The sequence below is a fragment of the Nicotiana tabacum genome, chromosome 7 (assembly GCF_000715075.1).
Source record: "Nicotiana tabacum cultivar K326 chromosome 7, ASM71507v2, whole genome shotgun sequence".
NCBI lineage: Eukaryota > Viridiplantae > Streptophyta > Magnoliopsida > Solanales > Solanaceae > Nicotiana > Nicotiana tabacum.
The window spans coordinates 5,001-29,808 of record NC_134086.1 but is presented as its reverse complement, the minus strand read 5'-3'; the positions used below and the strand labels follow the sequence as shown (position 1 = coordinate 29,808).

The following is a 24,808-nucleotide window of genomic DNA, read 5'->3' as shown; positions in this document are numbered from 1 at the left end:
CCTTCCTATCCTGCTCCACCGAGTGTTGCGCTCGGGTTAACCAAGCCCTCAAGTGTCGTAAATTATCCATGGGGACATTGGGTTTGTTGGAATTATATGCAGCTTTGCTACCGAAGAGGTCAATAATGATTTCCACCATTTCACTTGGTGATGGAAGTTCATCCAAGTTGCGGTGCCACTTCCTTCGAACAAGGCGTGACTTCTCTGATTCAATCAGGGGGCTAATCTGTTCGGCGAAGAGATCTTTTTGTTCTTTAATCTTTGCCAATTCAAGTTGATCCAAGGCTCTCTCGATCTCGGACCGATCCCCTGGCTCTTCTTCAGCCGCGGATATGTTGAGATCAAAGGAAGGTTTTTTCGATAAGCTAGGACCACTTCCATCGCCTCCGACGGAAAGAGGAATTCTATCCATTAAAGAAAGCCAAAAATCCAGGAAGTCGCTAAGAAATGAAGTAAAGAAAGCGGCTTCAAAAGAAAAGTCCCAATTACAGTTTAAAAGGATAGGAGTAAGTAAAAGGACAGTGAGACTGAGAAAAATTCGTTTCAAAAGAGAGAAAAACAAAGCTGACGTTCGTTCTCTTCCTCTGTGCATCTCTGTGATGGGGCTCATCATAAGCTTTTTTTTCTCAAGCTCATCATAAGCTTTTTTTATCCTCTTCTTCGTGTTCTATTGATCAGAAGCATCCAGCAGCGCCTCGTCGGTTTCGAATTCTAACACAAAATGGTCAAAGAATCAATTAGTATTATGCCTTCTATTGCCAAAAGACCTTATCTTCTCCTCTTGGTAAAGAGAGCCTCCATTTCGAGTTCGACAAAGTGAAAGAATCGATTCGATCATTCAAGTCGGATAGCATTTATCTACGCTAGGATCCGACCTATATGAACTTCTTTCTTCTCTTATGATATTTCGAATAGTGAGAAAGATAAATAATGGGGAATAGAATACAAGTGTTGAGTACCAGCTTCTACTCTTGTAAAAGGTGGGCCTGACCTCTTCCTTTCTATTTAGAAAGTGAAAGTCCTTGGCGGTGTGACAGTATGAGTAGACGGTGCTCTTCTCTTTCCAGGTTCATAATCGGTGCTATTAAATTTTCAGTTAAGGGAATATCTCCAGTTCTTTGAAAAAGAGTTCCGCTCACTTCATCCCTCTCCTTTCAGTCGAGTCACTTCGTCCCTCTCCTTTCAGTCGAGTCACTTCGTCCCTCTCCTTTCAGTCGAGTCACTTCGTCCCTTTGAGGGAGGTTTAGCCTAGCCTTCAAGTCCCATAAAAAATGGAGCTTACCGGTTTATAGAATTGAGAAATAGATGTCCTACCAAGGATGTATGGAATAGAATGAAGGGTTAGGGTTCTTGCGGGAAGAAGGACAAACCGGGCCCCTAGTGGTCCTTATCTTATCACGCCACACATGGAGACATCTCAAATAGGTAAATTGGTTTGGGAAGACGGGGGAAAAACATCCATCGTTTAGGTTTCTGAGTAGCTAAAGTTAAGATAGAATAGGTCATCACATCCTGGGGTTGAAGAATGAGCAGCTTTAAAAAGGAAATGGCAAGCAGGAAGGAGAGTAGTAACGTCGTATTATCCATCCGAAGCAGTAGCAGGCCAGGCACTGGTCTTTCTATCTTCTGGCTGTTCCCAGAAGGAATTTTCGAGCTTTTGAATAATAGCTGTGGCACTCTCTTTCTTCCATAGAGAAGGAACTTATCCTTAGACTTTTGGAGCTTTGGCTTTGGTTTGGACCTGTACTAGTCCGAGAAGTGAGAGCACCAGGTTGGAAGATGCTGGTTCGAGAGGACCTGGAAAAATGCTAGTAAGAAGGAGGCTAGTTTGCTAGGTTGTAGATCTTCTCCCTTATTCTTTATAGAGGAATCCCCTAAATTAAAATAAGATCTTTCTCCGCTCCGTCAAAAGCCTAATTGAGACAAGTTAGCTCTTAGTGTTCTCCGGTCTTTGATCTTGAAGATCCACTCTTGAGAACCTCTATCTCTTTCTTCAAAGCCTCATTCGAAGCCTGTCAGTCTTACATACAGTATATTACCCGCAAGTTCATCTTCTTTGATAGGATATTAGATTAGTCAGCAATCCAAGTTCCAGCTGGTTCTCAAACTTCAGAGGTGGCCTTACTTCCTTTTTAAAGCAAACATGTGGACATAAAAAAGAATGAAATTGATAGAATAGAGGAAGATTAATGTGCAGCTGATTCTATACCAGCCGATTCAATTGTTCAGCTACTTCGAAAAAACTTACTATTATGGCTATGTAAGGGGACCGACTTCCCCTTTTTCAATCACCTCCTACCTTAAGCTAGGCCCACTGCTGAATACCCTCAATCAAAAGGTCAAAGAGATTATATAACCCCATAGTATGAAGAGCTGCTCGGGGGATCGCACCCCTTGGCCTAGGGTATACATTCAGATCTAGAGGCATACCTAATTAACGATAAGAGCAGAGATCTCCTCTCTCCTTCGGACCCTCTACCTCTACTCCATTCCGCTCATAAACAGCCTTCCACCAAGGAGAAAGAGATAAAGAAGAAAATTCTCAAATTCTCACAAATGGTTTGAATAAGCATTCCTTAGAGAGGGAATGTCGGATGAGACACTATTTGGCCTTCTTTCAGGAGTTGTAGATAGTATCACCTTTAGCTGGTAGCTAGCAAAGAAGTTATCCCCTATCAACGTATATAGTTGAGGGCAAACCGAGGTTTTAACCGTAGCTTATGTCCATGAATCTTCTTTCGCTTGGTTACGGAACTAGAGCGAATCGTCTCTTGTGCTACGGTCTAATATATGTGTCAAAGAGCGGATTCTCTTGCAGAGGATACGGGCATGCCCCTGAGCCTATTGATTCAATTCCTAGCAAGTCCTGTCTATCTCCTTCACTTAAAACACAGCCTATGATGATTCTCAATTCCTTTTTTTGAAACTTCAATAGGCTCCCCCTTCTTTAGCGATAAGGCTCATCAGTAGATTGACTACGAGGCCGAAGAGTCTTACTACATGGGTTACCACTCCTGCAAGACTGATTTAGGTTCCAGAGTAGTTATAATGGCGGACGGAGAGAGGAGGAAGCTACTGCTACCGGGCGAGATGTTAGTGGAAAAGAATAGGGTTCAGAGGAGAGGTCACAAGATAGCACTACTACGTAATCTACTATACTGCTACTTGAAATCGATTCTCTTTCATGGCTCTATTTCTCATTCTCTTTCCACCACTAGTTAGAAATAGACAAGAGCATTCCCTGGAACAGGCCTACGAGAGGTATTCAACAAGCTCCACTCAACTGCGCAAACTAAGCCCTCCATAGAAGTTCAAGGAAGTAAAGCTACATACTACTGGAAAGAGATGGGCTTTCTCCTTTCTATTTCTTGCGGGCTATTGATTTCGGGTTGAGACTTTGCTTGCTTACTTTCACACATCCTTCAGTGAGCTACTTAAGGTTTAAGGTAAGGGACACTCCTAGAATAGATTACAATTCTAACCTGTCTTTGCTGGTAGATAGATGCGCTTAATTAGTTACCTGAATTAAAGAGGACACTTGAATAAGTTGACTTTGCCTGGGCGTCATCTTTCCTTTCATTCACTAGTTGAGTACTTCCTCTTGTCAGATAGAAGCTTTTCAAAGGAGTTTTCACTTCCTCAATTAAGGGAATTCTAGTTCGACATGCTACCTTCTCGATGTATCAATTCTTGGTAGACAAGGCTGGTTTAGATCGAGAGGCCCACCTTTCGGTCCGGGGCTGAAGTTTTCTCTTTCTGTCGGAAAACGAGCTTTTGGCAAAACATCGGGAGGGAGTGCTACTGCTTCCTTAATTCATCAATTCCCATCTATGAAAGGGATCCAATTCGGTATCTTGCGTACGAATTCAAGTTGTCAAAGAGGATCTTAGCCCTTTCCTTGATGTTTTCCCGTAAAATGAAAAAAAAGGAATGCTTTTAAGTTAGAGCAGAATGTAGGAACGAAGCTTCCCGGAGTCTATCAATTCATTCCCAATCCCATACCGCTCTCTCACCAACTTCAATAGCTTATTTTCCTTCTCAACTCAAGGTGATCAAAATATCATGTCTACGACCCTCACCTTCCCGGAAAGCGCCTTCGTTCTGCATCAATTGTACAATAAAATATATCTCGATTGGACTAAGGAAAAACAAATAATCTTCGCTCGATGATTATTTACTTTCTCCTGTTACCTTGTTTCAAAGCTAGCACCCCTGCTCTTTCTATGAGTTGGCTACTACGTTGTACGCTATCTTTCTCTTCACACCTGGCCACCCCAGTTCCTTTCTGGTTTTTTTCTTGCTACGGGATTAGCCTGTTTGGTGTGGTTTGTTACCTAAAAACACCATCCTTTCTTATTGGCGTTAGGGAAAAGTCGAATTTCTTTTTTAATCCCTGGGGAGTTTCACGCTCGAGACCAATCATCTATGTAAAATAGATGAGAGCGAGAAAGAAGGCTCGAGAGACCTGTCTGGAATCAATCAACAAAAGCTTTACTTCACCTGCACAAGCACACGGTACTATACTAATGGAATCCCTACCTACCGAGGAACCACATGAAACGTAGAATAAAACTTCAAACTCGCTAGAATGCAATGTAAGGGTTACGACGGATGGGACCTTAATAAGGCAATTTCTAAGATAAGACGGACGACTCGGCTGCCTTCCCCGCTAAAAATCTTTCCCGACGGTCGCTCAAGCACTTTCACGCAACAAGAAAGCAAAGCGTATCCTATCTCGCGCCATCCGAATAGGTTTCAAAGCAAGCAGTACGGCGCAACAGAGGAGCCCATTCAGTATCATCTTTGTTTGTGAATATTAATGCGTCTTGTCTTCATGTTGTATTATTCCCATTGACTGTGACCAAACTGCGTTCCGAGTGTCTTTGTAGAGAAGAGAGAAATCTTCCCCTAAGATAGTCAGGGATAAACCGCTCTACAGAACAGGGAACAGGAAGGAAAGTCAAAACCCCCGATAAAAAAAAGCAATCAGCCGCTGTCACCGACCGGGACTCAGAACGGATGGTGGAGTACTATTCAACCACAACGAGACAGGCATTATAGAATCAAAGGCCGAATAGAAAGCATTCCCCCCCAGTTAAGAGTGCTTCTGCCCCGCCAACAGCTCTCCGGTCTCCCAAGGTGCTCATGTTACTTAACAAAAAAACATGAAAATGATGGCGTAGGGTGGAAACCCTTTGTGACTGCAATCGTACGTTTTTGTCTTAAGAGAAACAACCTCTGAAACCGGTTTTGTCATTAGGATAGGAGGGAAATCGGTAGCTCGAGGGGGAGATTGCCCGCCCGTCCGGTTTTTGAGACCCTTTCTGATTCCCTCACCCAATCTCATGAGAAGCAAGCCCAGCAGGCCCTGCCTTAACCTGTCCTCAGACAGCCAACCCTCACCAAGCTACTGGCATTGCTAAATGCTCCACCACGAAGCAAGCTTTCCCGAATACGATAGATGCAGAAGTGGATAAAGAAGTCGGAGGAAGAAAGTTGTTGGACAACTGTATACATGAGGGCACATTAGTATTCTGGGAATTGGCAACATTGAAAGAAAGGGTAAGGGGTAGGAATCAACTTTTTTAGGTGTTGCTCTACTAAAGTAGTCGGCCTAACTTTCGGTTCCCGTAACCAAGTTTTTCTTTCTCACTCCTTATGTACTTTTTTTACTTCATCCATACTTTTTTACTTTTTCTGAAGTGTGGGGCAAACGGTGCCCTCTACTTCTACTTCTAACTAAAGGCGAACAGCCGGCATTGCAAGCAAATAGAAAGCCCCCGCCGCTTTGAGCCGGAAAGCATACCGGCTATTTGAGTCGCGAAAGGGCCGCTTGCTTAATATTATTTAGATATATAATAATAATAGATAGATAATATTATATTATATATCTATGTATAAACAAAAATAAAAAATGAAAATAAAGAAAAGAATTTTTTAGAAAATTCTTCATTCCTGGGAAGAGGAAGAAGCAGATAGGACAAAGGCCTTCTCTTTCCGTACCCTCTTCCCGAAGTGAGCGAATTGCATGTATAGATCCGTAGGGGCTTATAGTTTAATTGGTTGAAACGTACCGCTCATAATGGTGATATTGTAGGTTCGAGCCCTACTAAGCCTACCACCCCCTTCTCTTCACCTGATACAAGGCAGTCGAAGTACCCGCCACCCTACAGATCTCAATCTAACGACGGCATATGGAACCACACTGCCGCCACCGCTGCCCTTCGGGCATGCCTCCTATGCTTATCACTCACCTATGCTCTTGCAGCATGCCCCCTTCGGGCAATACGGTGTAATACGCGAAGCAGCTGAGCCATAGCTCTTCGATCGCTATATTCTTGTGATAGCGAAGGTGTGGTTCATCCTCTAAGAGAGAGTAGATGCGAAGGTTCGGATCAAAGATCTTCGCGAGACAGCCCTGGAGCACCATATCATATCGGGAATAAGGGGGACATAGTGAACGTAACCACTCCCTTGGTTGGGGGCTGTGACTCCCCTATCCTTTCAATTTTTTGATTCCCAGGTCTTCAGAGACAATTCTATACGAAGAAGATCGGTCCACTTACAAAAGTACCTGAACGAGAAGGGATCAGTGCTGTCAACTATGCTCGTTATCAGAATGGTTATATCGTGGAAAGATTGTGGACCGTCTTTCAAAAATGAACCCGGACGCATTTCTTGCGTGGCCGAACCCATAAATCTTGATGTATGCCTATCTTTTACTTGGACTACAAAAATGCATTCTTTGAGATCTCCACGGAGCAGTATTCAAATTAAGACTACAATAATACAGATTCGATACATGCTTCAATATTGGACTAGTCCTTGAATAGTTCAAAATGATGTGGTGGCCAAGATATGGACCGCTTAAAGAAAGGATGCCTCTCATAAATTTAGTCCATTATGGTTTTCTTTACCATTCCAGACTACTAAATTAAGTTCTAGCAGTTGCCATGTCACGAAATTGGCCCATTCGCCAACTTGACGTGAAAAATGCCTTCCTCCATGGTCTTTGACTTTAAGAGGTATAAATGCAACAACCTCCTGGATTTGTTGATCCTTCTAAGCCTACTCATCTTTGTCGCTTTCATAAGGCCATTGTTGGTCTTAGTCATGCACAATTGGCATGCTTTCAACGGTTCAGTACCTATCTTCTCCAAAGTGGCTTTCGTTAGAGTGTTGCGGATACCTCCATCTATCTTTCTTCACCATTCCTCTACTGGCTGTATCGTCCTTTTTGGAACTAACAAGTCTATTAGAAAGTCGATTTAGCAACTTTTACACCAATTTTCAAGTGGATGAGATCGGTCGAGTGGCCTCAGTTGGAGATGGGATTGCACGTGTTTATGGATTGAACGAGATTCAAGCTGGGGAAATGGTTGAATTTGCCAGCGGTGTGAAAGGAATAGCCTTGAATCTTGAGAATGAGAATGTAGGGATTGTTGTCTTTGGTAGTGATACTGCTATTAAAGAAGGAGATCTTGTCAAGCGCACTGGATCTATTGTGGATGTTCCTGCGGGAAAGGCTATGCTAGGGCGTGTGGTCGATGGCTTGGGAGTACCTATTGATGGAAGGGGGGCTCTAAGCGATCACGAGCGAAGACGTGTCGAAGTGAAAGCCCCTGGTATTATTGAACGTAAATCTGTGCACGAGCCTATGCAAACAGGGTTAAAAGCTGTAGATACCCTGGTTCCTATAGGTCATGGTCAACGAGAACTTATAATCGGCGACCGACAACTGGAAAAACTGCTATTGCTATCGATACCATATTAAACCAAAAGCAACTGAAATTGTATTGTGTCTATGTAGCGATTGGATAGAAACACTCAACTGTGGCACAATTAGTTCAAATTCTTTCAGAAGTGAATGCTTTGGAATATTCTATTCTTGTATTGGCTTTCTTTCAGAAATGCTCACCTGCTATTGGCTTTCTTTTTAGTTTTCCAATCTTCTGTCCTTCATTCTTGCAGATGCAAATCATAGATGACCTAGTGGCATTTATGCCAGACCAGAGCATTCTTCTCAAGAAAAGAAAGCGGAGAGGGTGACTGAATTTCACTCTTTATCATTCCTTACTACTCCTCAATTCCCATCAAGTGTTGTCTTATTTCCCAAGCCACTGCTCAATCCTCCTTTTCTGATTGATTGAAAGTAGCAAGGAAAGACAAGCAAAAACTTTGTTGGCTCAAGAAGCAACTGAGGAGAGAGAAAGAGTAGTAAAGGAAATACAAGTAGCAGTCTCGGGTCAAAGGAATCAAGGAAGAATTTCTTCTGATATTGCGGTTACTCTTTCAGAATCTCATCCTGAGACCTAAGTATGCCATTCTCTTCGTCTAGAAAGATCGATCAGCATAGAAGCCTTGACTTCAATCTTAGGTCTTTTTAAAAATAAAAAGGGAACTAAGGCAACTTTTAGGTACAGGGAAAGAAAAAGGCTAGCGAACCTCTTTCCAGGCGGTACAATACAAAGGGCGAAGCTCGAGTAGGTTACTTTGAGTGACCTTCATGGCGGGTGTTCCGGTGTTAACGAGTTCGGAAAGAAGGTCAAGGATGAAAAGTAGACAAAGACAAAGGAAAGAGGAGATGGAGCTGACCTCGCTGCTGACCTGGGAGCAGGCTTGCTAACCTTCGGCCATAGTGACTAGTGATGAGAGAAGTTGCTTAGGGACCTACGGAGCTAGTGACCAAAACGGAGTCAATTCATATTAAAACCAGAAGAGGGAATTCAATGTCAATCGCCATCTCCTTGACTTTGTTCACATTCAGTAGCAGCTTGCTGGTGTCCTTTCAGGTCAGGAACTCCTGCAATAGGCAGCTAGCCTATTGGAAAAAGACTACTCTCATCCCTCTCCCGAGGTAGCTACTTTTTTTTTCGTGCTTCTTAAGTCGATGTTGACCTGTATATAAGTCAGATGTTGGAAAGGGAAGCCCCCATAATATAAGCACTCTTTCAGTCAAGTAATGCCTTTAGAGCCTATAGTATAGCTGAGTAGCTAAGAGCTTCTGGTAATTTAAAAATGTAGGAATCGACTTCTTTTGCGTTAATGGGGCTTTGAGGGACGTCTTCTCTTTCCCTTATCAAGCAAGTCACACCTAATCGCCCTTGATGCCATCTTGATAACTGGATTGAATGTCTCATCATAGTCTATACCCTATTGCTACTTGTAGCCTTTGGCTACCACGCGAGCCTTGTAGCGATCAATAGTCCCATCAGACTTTGACTTTCTCTTGTATAACCACTTGCGAGCCGATACACAAATTTATAAATCAAAATTTAGCAGGAAAATGGGATGAAGCCCGCCAAAAAGCTTTTGACAAAATAAAGGACTCCATTCAAGTGCCTACAACGCCAGGAAGCCTTTATTACTATACCTATCAGTCACCGAAACCACTATGGGGTCTATGTTGGCTTAATACGATGGAGACAGACGGAAGTAAAGGGCTATATACTACCAACGTAATAAAATGACTGACTACAAGACCAGGTATACCAATTTGGAGAAAACCTGCTTGGCTTTGGTTTGGGTAAGGCGGAAATTGAGGCATTACATGCTATATTACCCAGTACATTTAATAGCTTCCATGGACCTACAAAAAAAGTCTTTGTTCGAGAAACCCGCCTTAACGTAACGGGAAGGACCGCAAGATGGTTACTGCTTCTGTCTGAATTCGACATCACGTATGTAACCAAAAAGGAAGGGCGATAGCAGAACACCTTGCACCCTATCAAGGAGGAACATGAGTTTAAGGATTGCTTCCCAGACGAGGAAATAGCTGTCACAGAAGAGGAGGGCATGGAAATTTGACTTTGATGGCACGACTAATCAAAATGGGTACGGAGTAGGGGCATTGCTGATTGCACCTGATGAATCGCACACCCCCATTGCCATTAAGCGGAACTTTTAAGGAACTAAGAATACCACAGAAGATGAAGCATGTATCCATGGATTAAAGACTGCCTTGACCCTGGGAATATAAGAAATCGAAGTATTTAGGGATTCGACGCTTATCATCTTCCAAACTCAAAAGAAATTAAAAACAAAATATGAAAACTATTGACATACCATGCTTACCTTGAAAGGCTCACTGAGAAATTCAAGAAAATCAGTTTCTCTCCACTACCCAGAGAAAAAATAAGTTCGCGGATGCATTGGCAACACTGGCCTCCATGATAAAAATTCCTGAGTGAAAGTCCGCCCAATCATGATAGAACAAAGAAGCAGACCAGTGTATTACAACCTAATTGAAATTTTTGAGTTGACTCCCAGCATATTCAATAGTGACTTTTGGCCATTGAAAGGGCACCCAATGGTAAACCATGGTTTACTGACATCAGGGAATATATTGAACACCAAACGTATCCCAAACATGCAACGAAAAATGATAAGAAGACAATCAGGAGGTTGGCAATGAAATTCATTGCGCGGGGATGCGATTCGCCAAGCTGGGGCAAATCTTTCCCCTATCTCTAAAGGGGTTCAACTCAATACTCTTGTGTGTATCCTTTGGCCACCAATCTAGCCTTCAACCCCTCAACAGCTCCATCAGCTTTTTGTTGACTTTATAGACCCACTTGTAGCCCACTATTGATTTCCCTAGAGGAAGAGAGACTCAATCCCAAGTAGCAAACCATTCTAGTGCTACGATCTCTTTCTGCATAGAGCTGCCAGCAGGGTTGAGATATGGCCTCTGCAAAGGTATCAGGTTAAAAAAGATGGATGAAATTGCAAAAAAGACTCGTGGGAAGTAGACAGAGACTTAGTTGATACAAACCTATGAATAGGAAAACGAAGACGGGTGGATCTACGTACCCCGAGAATAGAAGCTAGAGAACCTAAGTCTGAAGAAGAGTCTTGGTTCGAAGTATAGGGAGAGAGGGAGACCACTGAATCAGTTGGCTCAGCTCTGAAAACTGAGTGACGAGAATCTGTCTTCACAAACCTGCGAAACTTCCCCTTAAGCTGATCAAGCTGCTGATCACTCTGGTCACCCGGATCTTGCTGACTCTATTAAATCGGAGAATTCTGATGCTGTCTCATATAAACTACTCAATAGTTCCACCTCTCCCCTCTAAGGGGAGACAATGGAACATAATTCCCACCATCACAGGGAATCTAAAAGCCCCGAGCTCCGTAGTAAGGCACATGTTTGAAAAAGGTGACATGTCGAGAAAGGTGGAAACGTCGTGTAGAAGGATCATTAACACTTGTAGCACTTTTGAGAGAGGGGTACCCCAACCTCACTCAAGAAAACACATAGAGTGAGATGTAGGGCTCAGTTTGTCTTGTGCAGGAGATGGTATTTTAACAAAGCACGTGCATCCGAATACTCTGAGGTTTTAATAGTCATCTCTTTGAAAGAGAGTAAAATGCCCAAAGATAACGTGTAGAGGAGATCGCTCACCAATAATAGGATCCATCGTCTTCTTACTCAGATAAGCAGCCATCATTAAATTGGCTTTACTAGGGATCCTATAATAGGGAACTTTCATTCCCAGTAGAAGTCCTCGAGCAACTTGCCTAATACTAATAAATAAGGGGAAGGCCCAACATTTTATATTAGTATAAGGAAGGCGCTAGCTAGCGCCCAACCTATACAAGGGCTTTCCACCTCCATACTTAAGTTTCACGGATTCCACAAGATTTTTTTGAAAGCCTATGATGCTTTGGAACACATACAGAAAGTTACCTACCGCTGACGCCTGCCAGCAAGCTAGTAGACTTAACATACCGGAAATGACAAAGCGTAGCTCCCCTTATCACCTCCAGAGTCACAATGGATTTCGACAGTCAACTTCGGGACATGTAATTTCATGAAAGAGGTTAGAGAGAAAGCTCCTCAAAGCAGCCGTTATATTATTATACGATGCCACTTGCCATGGATAAGAATCCAATTCTCTATCTACGAATTGAGGAAAAATGGGGGAGCTCAAATCGGTGAATCTTGAGCTTTCTTCTCTTATTCAATTGATAGTTTGATCGAGGGCGAGCGGAGACCAGTCACTAACTACAGTTCCAAGGAAAGCAATTGCATGTATCAAGAATAGTGGCATGCTCTGTAGACGGGGAATGAGTAATTAACTTAACTCTCCTTCGTTCGGCTTCACTTTCAACCTTCCCCAAAGCGAAGGAAAGAATCCAAGTGGAAGATCCCCTAGCTGTAGTAGTTAAAGTAGTAGTAGCGGTCAGTCTTTTCTTTTTGTTGTTACAGAAGCAATAGGCTTGGATGGGCATGATAGCTTGAAGAAGGAGTACCGGGCTCAAGGACCTTCTTATTTGACTTTGACTCTGCTGGAACTGGCTAGCTTCTGTTTTTTATGGCGCTTCTCTATGTAATCTTGTTCTTACTGCCTTCCTAAAGAGCTATGCGACGTCACAAATCAAGGTTTCCGAGTTGTTTATTTCCAAAATGAAGCACCCTACCTTTTCTTCGACTCTGTATCTAGATCTTTATTTAGAGGGTGGTAGCCCTATATTCTTTTAGCTTCCACTTTACCATCAGATGCTTTTCTAGCTTCTCGGAAGGTGTCTGGATCCTGTTGCCCAAGCTCATAATTCCGGGTATCGTGTATCAATGCTTCTAGATTAGTGTTAAGGGTGTGGTCGAAGATCAGGCTTGACTGACCGACTTCATTGACGACGCATTTCTTTCTGGGTGGTGTTTCAGTAATTATGAGTGGCCTCTAAAGTCTTGGTAGCCTTTAGTCACTTTTGCTTACCTATCATTTCCGATAGGATTCTAAACCTTCCCCTGATCTACGATCAACCTAGTTTGCACTTTTTTGTAAAAGTTTGTTGGTTCGGCAAATTATTAAGTGGCAGCTCTTTCTACGGATTCGTCTGTTGACGAGGATTCTAATGTTTCGGATGGAGATAGTTATGCTGATGATGATGCCAAGGCTTATTCCACTACGCATACAAAAAGACAGAAAAGGGATTATTTCTCCTTTTCGGGATTTCTAAATTCATTTTCTTCCTTCCCCGATCCCACCTTTAGCCCTTTCTTCAACTACTATTGTGGTAGGAACACATTCTTCAAGTAGGAGAACATTCTGATTTGAAAGAAAGTAAAAGCTACGCTAGTTGCGGTGCCAACTTAATCTTCTAGTTTGCCGCATCCTCTTGCTGCTTCCTGAGGAGATACTGAAAAAGCATGCAGTGGAGACGGCGAGAACTTACGACAAGGTGCAACCTTGAAAGGAATAAGGTGGAAGCAGAGTATGAAGAGCTTTCACAAAAGAGAAGGAATGGGTGAGGAATTGACACATGTAAATCTTTTAGCCAGTAGGAGAGCCATCAAATTTCAGAAGCAGTGATAGCTAACGCTTTGTATTCAGCTTCTGCACTAGCACGGGCAACTGTTGGTTTCTTTTTAGAGCCCCAAGAAATTAGATTGTCACCAAAGTAAATGCAGAATCCAGTGGTTGAGCGACGAATTGTTGGACAACCAGCCCCGCATAAGAGTAATAAAAAAAAGTGTTGAGATAGGGCGATGAGGAAATCTAAGACCATAATATAATGGAGAGTGCCTTTAAAATACCTTAAAATGCGTTTAAGACACAGATCATGAATAGTGATGGGATTGGCCATAAACTGGCAGGCAAGATTAACAACATAGCTGAGGTCCGGTCGAGTGAGAGTGATATATTGGAGAGCACCAAAAGTACTCCGATAGGCCTGAGGATCAGAGGGAGGTGTACCATCCAAAGCTGAAAGTTTAGAACTGGAAGCAATTTGTGTAGCACAAGGTTTTCAACCAAGCATGTTGGTCCGGTGGAATCAATCTAAAGCATATTTGGTTTGTGACAGAAGAAAGCCAGAGGAGTCACGCTATGCTTCAATGACAAGGAAGTCATTGAGATAACCCAAGTCCTTCATGGAAAAATATTTACTGAGGCGGTGAATAAATTGAGTGAGAAGAGATCTGTTGTCACCAGTTAAGATGATGTCGTCAACATAAAGCAAAAGGACGATACAGCCAGTAGAGGAATGGTGAAGAAAGATAGATGGAGGTATCCGCAACACTCTGACGAAAGCCACTTTGGAGAATATAGGTACTGAACCGTTGAAAGCATGCCAATTGTGCTTGACGAAGACCAACAATGGACTTATAAAAGCAACAAAGATGAGTAGGCTTAGAAGGATCAACAAATCCAGGATGTTGTTGCATGTATACCTCTTAAAGTCAAAGACCATGGAGGAAGGCATTTTTCACGTCAAGTTGGCGAATGGGCCAATTTCGTGAGATGGCAACTGCTAGAACTTAATTTAGTAGTCCGCAATGGTAAAGAATACAATAATGGACTAAATTGATGAGAGGCATCCTTTCTTTAAGCGGTCCATATCTTGGCCACCACATCATTTTGAACTATTCAAGGACTGGTCCAATATTGAAGCATGTATCGAATCTATATGATTGTAGTCTTAATTTGAATGCCGCTCCGTGGGGATCTCGAAGAATGCATTTTTGTAGTCCAAGTAAAAGATAGGCATACATCAAGATCTATGGGTTCGGCCACACAAGAAATGCGTCCGGGTTCATTTTTGAAAGACGGTCCCCAATCTTTCCATGGTATAACCATTCTGATAACGAGCATAGTTGACAGCACTAATCCCTTCTCGTTCAGGTATTTTTGTAAGTGGACCGATCTTCTTCATATAGAATTGTCTCTGAAGACCTGGGAATCAAAAAATTGAAAGGATAGGGGAGTCACAGCCCCCAACCAAGGGAGTGGTTACGTTCACTATGTCCCCCTTATTCCCGACATGCTATGGTACCCCGGGGCTGTTTCGCAAAGATCTTCGATCCGAAACATCGCATCTACTCTCTCTTAGAGGATGAACCACGCCTTCGTTATCGCAAGAATATAGCGATCGAAGAGCTATGGCTCAGCTGCTTCGCGTATTACACCGTATTGCCCGAAGGGGGCATGCTGCAAGAGCGTAGGTGAGTGATAAGCATAGTAGGCGTGCCCGAAGGACAGCGACAACAGTGTGGTTCCAGATGTCATCGCTAGATTGAAATCTGCAGGGTGGCGGGTACTTCGACTGCCTTGTATCAGGTGAAGAGAAGGGGGTGGTAGGCTTAGTAGGGCTCGAACCTACAATATCACCGTTATGAGCGGTACGTTTCAACCAATTAAACTATAAGCCCCTACGGATCTCTACATGCAATTCGCTCACTTCGGGAAGAGCGGACGGAAAGAGAAGGCCTTTGTCCTATCTGCTTCTTCCTCTTCCCAGGAATGAAGAATTTTCTAAAAAAATTCTTTTCTTTATTTTCGTTTTTTATTTTTGTTTATAGATAGATATATAATATAATATTATCTATCTATTATTATTATATATCTAAATAATATTAAGCAAGCGGCCCTTTCGCGACTCAAACAGCCGGTACGCTTTCCGGCTCAAAGGGGCGGGGGCTTTCTATTTGCTTGCAATGTCGGCTGTTCGCCTTTAGTTAGAAGTAGAAGTAGAGGGCGCCGTTTGCCCCACACTTCAGAAAAAGTAAAAAAGTATGGATGAAGTCAAAAAAAGTACATAAGGAGTGAGAAAGAAAAACTTGGTTACGGGAACCGAAGGTTAGGCCGACTACTTTAGTAGAGCAACACCTAAAAAGTTGATTCGTACCCCTTACCCTTTCTTTCAATGTTTCCAATTCTCAGAATAATAATGTACCCTCGTGTATACAGTTGTCCAACAACTTTCTTCCTCCGACTTCTTTAGCCACTTCCGCATCTGTCGTATTCGATAAAGCTTGCTTCGTGGCGGAGCATTTAGCAATGCCAGCAGCCTGCTGAGGGCTGGCTGTCTGAGGACAGGTTAAGGCAGGGCCTACTGGGCTTGCTTCTCGTGAGATTGGGTGAGGGAATCAGAAAGGGTCTCAAAAACCGGGCGGGCGGGCAAGCTCCCCGTCGAGCTGCCGATTTCCCTCCTATCCTAATGACAAAACCGGATTCAGAGGTTGTTTCTCTTAAGACGAAAACGTACGATTGCAGTCACAAAGGGTTTCCACCCTACGTCATCATTTTCATGCTTTTTTGTTAAGTAACATGAGCACCTGGGGAGACCAGAGAGCTGTTGGCGGGGTAGAAGCACTCTTAACTGGGGGGAATGCTTTCTATTCGGCCTTTGATTCGATGATGCCTGTCTCGTTGTGGTAGAATAGTACTCCACCATCCGATCAGACTCATGGTCGGTGACAGCGGCTGATTGCTTTTTCTTATCGGGGGTTTTGACTTTCCTTCCTGTTCCCTGTTCTGTAGAGCGGTTTATCCTTGACTATCTTAGGGGAAGATTTATCTCTTCTCTACAAAGACACTCGGAACGCAGTTTGGTCACAGTTAATGGGAATAATATAACATGAAGACAGGACGCATTAATATTCACAAACAAAGACGATACTAAATGGGCTCTTCTGTTGCGCCGTACTGCTTGCTTTGAAACCTATTCGGATGGTGCGAGATTGGATACGCTTTGCTTTCTTGTTGCGTGAAAGCGCTTGAGCAACCGTCGAGAATGATTTTTAGCGGGGAAGGCAGCCGAGTCGTCCGTCTTATCTTAGAAATTTCCTTATTAAGGTCCCATCCGTCGTAACCCATACATTGCATTCTAGCGAGTTTGAAGTTTTATTCTTCATTTCATGTGGTTCCTCGGTAGGTAGGGCTTCCATTAGCATAGTACCGTTTGCTTGTGCAGGTGAAGTGAAGCTTTTGTTGATTGATTCCAGACAGGTCTCTCGAGCCTTCTTTCTCCCTCTCATCTATTTTACATAGATGATTGGTCTTGAGCGTGAAACTCCCCAGGGATTAAAAAAGAAATTCGACTTTTCCCTAACGCCAATAAGAAAGGATGGTGTTTTTAGGTAACAAACCACGCCAAATAGGCTAATGTCGTAGCAAGAAAAAAAGTAGAAAGGAACCTGGGTGGCCAGGTGTGAAGAGAAAGATAGCGTACAACGGAGTAGCTAACTCATAGAAAGAGCAGAGGTGCTAGCTTTGAAAAAAGGTAACAGGAGAAACTAAATAATCATCTTGCGAAGATTTTTTGTTCTTCCTTAGTCCAATCGAGATATATTTTATTGTACAATTAATGCGGAACGAAGGCGCTTTCCGGGGAGGTGAGGGTCGTAGACATGATATTTAGATCACCTTGAGTTGAGAAGGAAAACAAGCTATTCAAGTTGGTGAGAGAACGGGATGGGATTGGGAATGAATCGATGGACTCCGGGAAGCTTCATTCCTACATTCTGCTTTCACTTAAAGGCATTTCTTTTTTTTTCATTTTACGGGAAAACAACAAGGAAATGGGCTAAGATCCTCGTTGACAACATGAATTCGTATGCAAGATACCGAATTGGATCCCTTTTATAGATGGGAATTGATGAATTAAGGAAGCAGTATCACTCCCTCCCGATGTTTTGCCAGAAGCTCATTTTCCGACAGAAAGAGAAAACTTCAGCCCCGGACCGAAAGGTGGGCGTCTCGATCTAAACCAGCCTTGTCTACCAAGAATCGATACATCGAGAAGGTAGCATGTCGAACTAGAATGCCCTTAATTGAGGAAGTGAAAACTCCTTTGAAAAGCTTCTATCTGACAGGAGGAAGTACTCAACTAGTGAATGAAAGGAAAGATGACGCCCAGGCGAAGTCAACTTATTCAAGAGTCCTCTTTAATTCAGGTAACTAATTAAGCGCATCTATCTACCAGCAAAGACAGGTTAGAATGGTAATCTATGCTAGGAGTGCCCCTTACCTTAAACCTTAAGTAGCTCACTGAAGGAAGTGTGAAAGTAAGCAAGCAAAGTCTCAACCCGAAATCAATAGCCCGCAAGAAATAGAAAGGAGAAAGCCCATCTCTTTCCAGTAGTATGTAGCTTTACTTCCTTGAACTTCTATGGAGGGCTTAGTTTGCGCAGTTGAGTGGCGCTTGTTGAATACCTCTCGTAGGCCTGTTCCAGGGAATGCTCTTGTCTATTTCTAACTAGTGGTGGAAAGAGAATGAGAAAGAGAGTCATGAAAGAGAATCGATTTCAAGTAGCAGTAGAAGTAGATTACGTAGTAGTGGTAGCTTGTGACCTCTCCTCTGAACCCTATTCTTTTCCACTAACATCTCGCCCGGTAGTAGTAGCTTCCTCCTCTCGCCGTCCCGCCCTTATAACAACTCTGGAACCCAAATCAGTCTTGCAGGAGTGGTAACCCCTGTAGTAAGACTCTTCGGCCTCGTAGTCAATCTACTGATGAGCCTTATCACCAAAGAAGGGAGAGCCTACTGAAGTTTCAAAAAAAGTAATTAAGAATCATCACAGGCTGTGTTTTAAGTGAAGGAGAGAGACAGGACTTGCTAGGAATTGAATCAATAGGCTCAGGGGCATGCCCCGTATCCGCTGCAACAGAATCCGCTCTTTGACACATATATTAGACCGTAGCACAAGAGACGATTCGCTCTAGTCCTGTAACCAAGCGAAAGAAGATTCATGGACAGAAGCTGCGGGTAAAACCTCGGTTTGCCCTCAACTATATACGTTGATAGGGGATAACTTCTTTGCTAGCTACCAGCTAAAGGTGATACTATCTACAACTCCTGAGAGAAGGCCAAATAGTGTCTCATCCGATATTCCCTCTCTAAGGAATGCTTATTCAAACCATTTGTGGGAATTTAAGAATTTTCTTCTTTATCTCTTTTTCCTTGTTGGAAGGCTGTTTATGAGTGGAATGAAGTAGAGGTAGAGGGTCCGAAGGAGAGAGGAGATCTATGCTCTTATCGTTAATTAGGTATGCCTCCAGATCTGAGTGTATACCCTAGGCCAAGGGGTGCGATCCCTGGAGCAACTCTTCATACAATGGGGTTATATAATCTACTTGACCTTTCGATTGAGGGTATTCAGCAGTGGGCCTACCTTAAGGTAGGAGGTGATTGAAAAAGGGAAAGTCGGTCCCCTTACATAGCCATAATAGTAAGTTTTTTCGTAGTAGCTGAACAATTGAATTGGCTGGTATAGAATTAGCTGCACATTAATCTTCCTCTATTCTATCAATTTCATTCTTTTTTATGCCCACATGTTTGCTTTAAAAAGGAAGTAAGGCCACCTCTGAAGTTTGAGAACCAGCTGGAACTTGGATTGCTGACTAATCTAATATCCTATCAAAGAAGATGAACTTGCGGGTAATATACTGTATGTAAGACTGACAGGCTTCGAATGAGGCTTTGAAGAAATAGATAGAGGTTCTCAAGAGCGGATCTTCAAGAGCAAAGACCGGAGAACAGTAAGAGCTGATTTGTCTCAATCAGGCTTTTGACGGAGCGGAGAAAGATCTTATTTTAATTTAGGGGATTCCTCTATAAAGAATAAGGGAGAAGATCTACAACCTAGCAAACTAGCCTCCTCCTTATTAGCATTTTTTTAGGTCCTATCGAACCAGCATCTTCCAATCTGGTGCTCTCACTTCTCGGACTAGTACAGGTCCAAACCAAAGCCAAAGCTCCAAAAGTCTAAGGATAAGTTCCTTCTCTATGGAAGAAAGAGAGTGCCACAGCTATTATTTCAAAAGCTCGAAAATTCCTTCTGGGAATAGCCAGAAGATAGAAAGACCAGTGTCTGGCCTGCTACTGCTTCGGATAGATAATACGACGTTACTACTCTCCTTACTGCTTGCCGTTTCCTTTTTAAAGTTGCTCATTCTTCAACCCCAGGATGTGATGACCTATTCTATCTTAACTTTAGCTACTCAGAAACCTAAACGATGGATGTTTTTCCCCCGTCTTCCCAAACCAATTTACCTATTTAAGATGGCTCCATGTGTGGCGTGATAAGATAAGGACCACTAGGGGCCCGGTTTGTCCTTCTTCCCGCAAGAACCCTAACCCTTTATTCTATTCCATACAGCCTTGGTAGGACATCTATTTCTCAATTCTATAAACCGGTAAGCTCCATTTTTTTTATGGGACCTGAAGGCTAGGCTAAACCTCCCTCAAAGGGACGAAGTGACTCGACTGAAAGGAGAGGGATGAAGTGAGCGGAACTCTTTTTCAAAGAACTGGCGATATTCCCTTAACTGCAGATTCAATAGCACCGATTATGAACCCGGAAAGAGAAGAGCACTGTCTACTCATACTGTCACACCGGCAAGGACTTTCACTTTCTAAATAGAAAGGAAGAGGCCAGGCCCACCTTTCACAAGAGTAGAAGCTGGTACTCAACACTTGTATTCTATTCCCCATTATTTATCTTTCTCGCTATTCGAAATATCATAAGAGAAGAAAGAAGTTCATGTAGGTCAGATCCTAGTGTAGATAAATGCTATCCGACTTGAATGATTGAATCGATTTTTTCACTTTGTCGAACTCGAAATGGAGGCTCTCTTTACCAAGAGGAGAAGATAAGGTCTTTTGGCAATAGAAGGCATATTACTAATTGATTCTTTGGCCATTTTGTGTTAGAATTCGAAACCGGCGAGGCGCTGCTGGATGCTTCTGATCAATAGAACACGAAGAAGAGGATAAAAAAAGCTTATGATGAGCTTGAGAAAAAAAAGCTTATGATGAGCCCCATCACAGAGATGCACAGAGGAAGAGAACGAACATCAACCATTTGCTTCATTGGTTCCAACGGTGGCAGCTGCAGAATCTGCTATTGGGTTAGATATTTTAGTTATTACTTTCCGAGTCCGAGGGACTATTGCTGTAGAATCTATTAATAGCATTCAAGGTTAAAGTTGACTCCTAGAGAGTTACCAAAATACGAAGTTCTCTTCTCATTTCTTTCTGTTCTTTCTTTTTGATACTTGGTTGGCAGGGTCAGGGCCTTTCTCGCTGGGCGAGCGCATCCGATTCTAATGTCCTTTCTTATTCTTAAAACACTTCCCGTTCAGTTGCTGAAAGATAGAGATCAGGCTTTCTAAATGAGATAGAGTTCCACGAATATGCAGGCTAGAAAGATGCTATTTGCTTGCTATTCTATCTATTTGTGCATCAAGTTCGAAGAAGATCTCAATTTATAATGAAGAAATGATAGTAGCTCTACGTTTTATAGGCTTTATCATATTCAGTAGGAAGAGTTTAGGTAAGACTTTCAAAGTGACTCTCGGCGGGAGAATCCAGGCTATTCAGGAAGAATCGCAGCAATTCCCCAATCCTAACGAAGTAGTTCCTCCGGAATCCAATGAACAACAACGATTACTTAGGATCAACTTGCGAATTTGTGGCACCGTAGTAGAATCATTACCAATGGCACACTGTGCGCCTAAGTGCGAAAAGACAGTGCAAGCTTTGTTATGCCGAAACCTAAATGTTAAGTCAGCAACACTTCCAAATGCCACTTCTTCCCGTCGCATCCATCTTCAGGACGATATAGCCATAAAGATGCATGTCTTAGTGGGGAAAAGATTTTGCCCCCAGTGTAGCTCGAAAGCAGAAAGAGTAGAATTTATTCGAGAGAGCTTGGTGGTCTTAAGAATGGTTCGGGTGGGGGATTCTCTTAAGAATAAAGAATTAGAATAGAATCTAATTCATGTTCATGTTAACAGAAGAGCGGATCCAATACCAAGACGCTTGAGAGAAAAGGCTAGCCTTGTATATACGCTATTTCTCTTTATGTCAGAGGTGCCCAAAGCTAGAAGCAAGATTTCGAGTAGAATATTCAAAGCTTTTGAGTAAGTAAGATGGATGGATTTGGAAGCAAGTGAAAGAACTAGTTGCATAGATATAGATATAGAGAAAGTCCTTTCTCTTCAGAGGGTGATATTAGGGTTTTGAGATCGGTTCTGACGTCGAACAGGTTTTCGACCCGAAAAGCTCCATAGAGCTGTCGTATGCGGGTACTACGAGGCCCACGACTTTCTTGATCACCTCATTATTCAACCATGGGTTAAGATGTGGCTAAAGTCTCTCCGATGGTAGCATATATTACGCTCGAGGTCTCTCGAGCCTCTTCTTGTACCAATGTCTCCGTTTTAGAGTTTAAGGAATAAGGTAATGAAATTCCGGTATGGACTTTTGTTGTTGTTACGACAGGCGGAGAGCAGTGCCCTATTGGTCTAATTCCTACTTCCCCTTGGTATCGGTAAAGGGGCTGGTAAGCGCTTCCCGAATAGATTCCTTTCTCTTTCTCGGACACCGAACAAAGGGAACCCTGGCTTCACTTGTCGTAGTAAGACCACCCCTCTATAAGCTTTCCCTATCGCTCTGATGAACCTATTTCCGCCTGTTCTCTAGAGTTCAAGAACAAATTCTTGCCTATCCCTTATTTGTCCATTAAGTCCGTTTTCCGCTAAAGGCAGCATGAAAAGCACCTAAATTGTAATACGTAAGAGGAAGGACGACTAAGAAACTATGCTACTATTGGCACCCAAAACTAAAAACTACAACTGGAAATCCAACTTTAGGTGGTCATTATGATCAGAAACTCACTCTCTGGAGAATTTTATTGACCTCGCATATAACGTGGGGAATCTGGTTAGCAACCATAGTTAAGAATAAAAGAACAAAGACTTGACTGGACGGTATTCACGAGCAGATGACAAGCATGAGTGAAGAAGGGTCTTATGTTACCATTTTTGGTGGTAAAGAAGATGTTCTTGTTCTTCCATTCCCCAAACCCACTTCAGCTTTCAAGATTGGGTTGGTGTTCCGATAGGCGAGAGGTGTAAGCACCGCGAGGTGTGAAGCCAGATCGTACTAAAGACAATGAAAAAATTTAGAAAATGAGAGATTTAAAAAAAATAAGTAAAAGCAGAATGAAAGACAGTCCTATATTGACAAGGACGAGCTTTTTCACGAAGAAAGCTTCGCGCCCAACTGCTTGTATATCGATCGAAAAGAAGCAGCTGCAAATGCTATCAGTGGTTCTTCCTTCGTATCCCATCTATCTATAAGAGTTGCTTGATTCGACCCCATCTTTAATAGGACTGGATTAAGTTCGAGAAGATCTCCGTCCCATTTCACGGATGCATCGCATTGAGAATTGACTCGTCGGATTAACCACTTAGACGGAGAGTTCCCCGTATTCCATTTCATTGGCAACTGAAATAGATCTAAACGGATTGCGCGGTACCCCGGACCGAAGAAATTGAAAAATGAATTGAAAAGAATATCAATATAAGGCCCAGATGTAACCTGTGCGGAGCAAGCCTACACTGGCCTGCAACTGCTTTCTCATTGGCTCCATTAGGGTTCGTAGTCTCATCCTGAAAAGGTTTTTTTCTTTCTCCGGATATACTCTCAACTTTCCCTGCTATCCTATCAACAGGTCAGTCAATATCAGTAGTGGAGGAAGAAGAGTAGTACCCTTTTTTCAGTTAGTCTTAATAGTTTAATAATTCAACTAGTGGTCTTCTTGCCTAAAAAAAGGAGTCAGCCCAACATGGGCAATGATAGACAGACCAAAGATTTACGCAGTCGTTGTGTGCTTGCTTTGTTCACTGGCACAACAGAATTCAAAGCTGCTCGGTGTACTAGCCCGATAACGGAGTCAGACCCAACCACACTCTCTTATTATAAAGTGGAGTAGGACCGTTGGCCTGATCTGACTCCCCACCCAACCACCCTGGCGTATGTTTCCGAATCAACTGCATCGTAAGCTGCTATAGCTCTTGCCAACTACCCTAGAAATGAAAAAGAAACTCTATCCTCAACCCTTCCAATCCTTAGTTCATGGTGGCAACTTGCATCCTTTGGTTGTGAGCCCCGCCTAGAGGGATGCGCTAAGGGAAGGGCGTAGCGTTAAATCTACCTCGCCTTTCAGAGGTTTTCCACCCTTCTGTTGAGCACCAATTGGAAATCCAATCTGACTTCTAAAACGGAAGTGAGCACAAGTGAGAGGACCCCACTTTCCCGCATTTCTCTCCCTACGAGCAGAACACCAGAGATGCACAACACGTGGGCCTTATCTAACGAACGACGACTTTTGATTCTTCACTTCACGGAGTAGAGTCGCTGCCCAACCCTACCTATATAAAAGAAAAAGAATCGATCACTAGGTCCCGAGCAATTCTACCTTCTTTCCATTATCCAACGCTCATGCGTCCCCTTTCTCCCACTCTTTTAAAGCTTTCAATAAAGCCTTCTTAGCTGTGGAAGCAGCAACCGGTCTGTTGGAAAGTTCCTGCATAAGTTGTCGGATCCTCAAAAAAAAGCTTTTCTGGGGACGCGCTGTTCAAGTCGAGTTTCCTTATTGTCCCTTCCAAGACATCCCTTCTAACTTCCCTATTTCCAAAGGAAGAAAGAAAGGTCGAAAGCTCTCTTTCGAGAGCCTCTTTTGTTGGGCTCGGCGGCCCCATTCGCAAGGCTAGATACAGATCCCCCATAGCCTGTTCAGCATGAGGAATGGCTGGCGGAGCATCAAGATTTCCTTGATCCATTCTCAAGATCTCAGACCCCCCTACCAACTCTCTCCTGGTGGCATTAGGCACTACCTCATTTGGACTGGAAATAATATAACTGTCCATAAAACAAATCATTGCTGTGTTTTCAGTCTCATTAAATAAAATGCAAACGAAATGACTTACTAGCCACAGTATATCCCTGACACAACCTACATTCACAAATGATAGTTGTTTAGAAATTGAAAAAAAATTGAGATGAGAATTTAATGATACGTATTATGTGAAGTTTTGGGATCATAGAGAAGAAGGAAAAATAATCGAATCTCACTCATTTTCAGGTAAGATTTACTTAGCTCGCTCCTTGCTCGTGGAGAAAAAAGAAAAGCGTTATCGGATTTCCATCGATGACTTAAGCCTCTTTCTTAAGGGCCTTTAAAGACCGGCCATTATCGGACTCTTCTTATGCTTTTTTTTTCACCGGGCTTGGA

The 24,808-nt window shown here is 42.9% G+C and overlaps 1 pseudogene; it reads left to right on the top strand.

Annotated features, from left to right (window-relative positions):
* The first annotated feature begins 17,547 nt into the window (after positions 1-17,547).
* LOC142182610 (ATP synthase protein MI25-like) lies at positions 17,548-21,786 on the top strand (annotated as a pseudogene).
* The last annotated feature ends 3,022 nt before the right edge of the window (positions 21,787-24,808 follow it).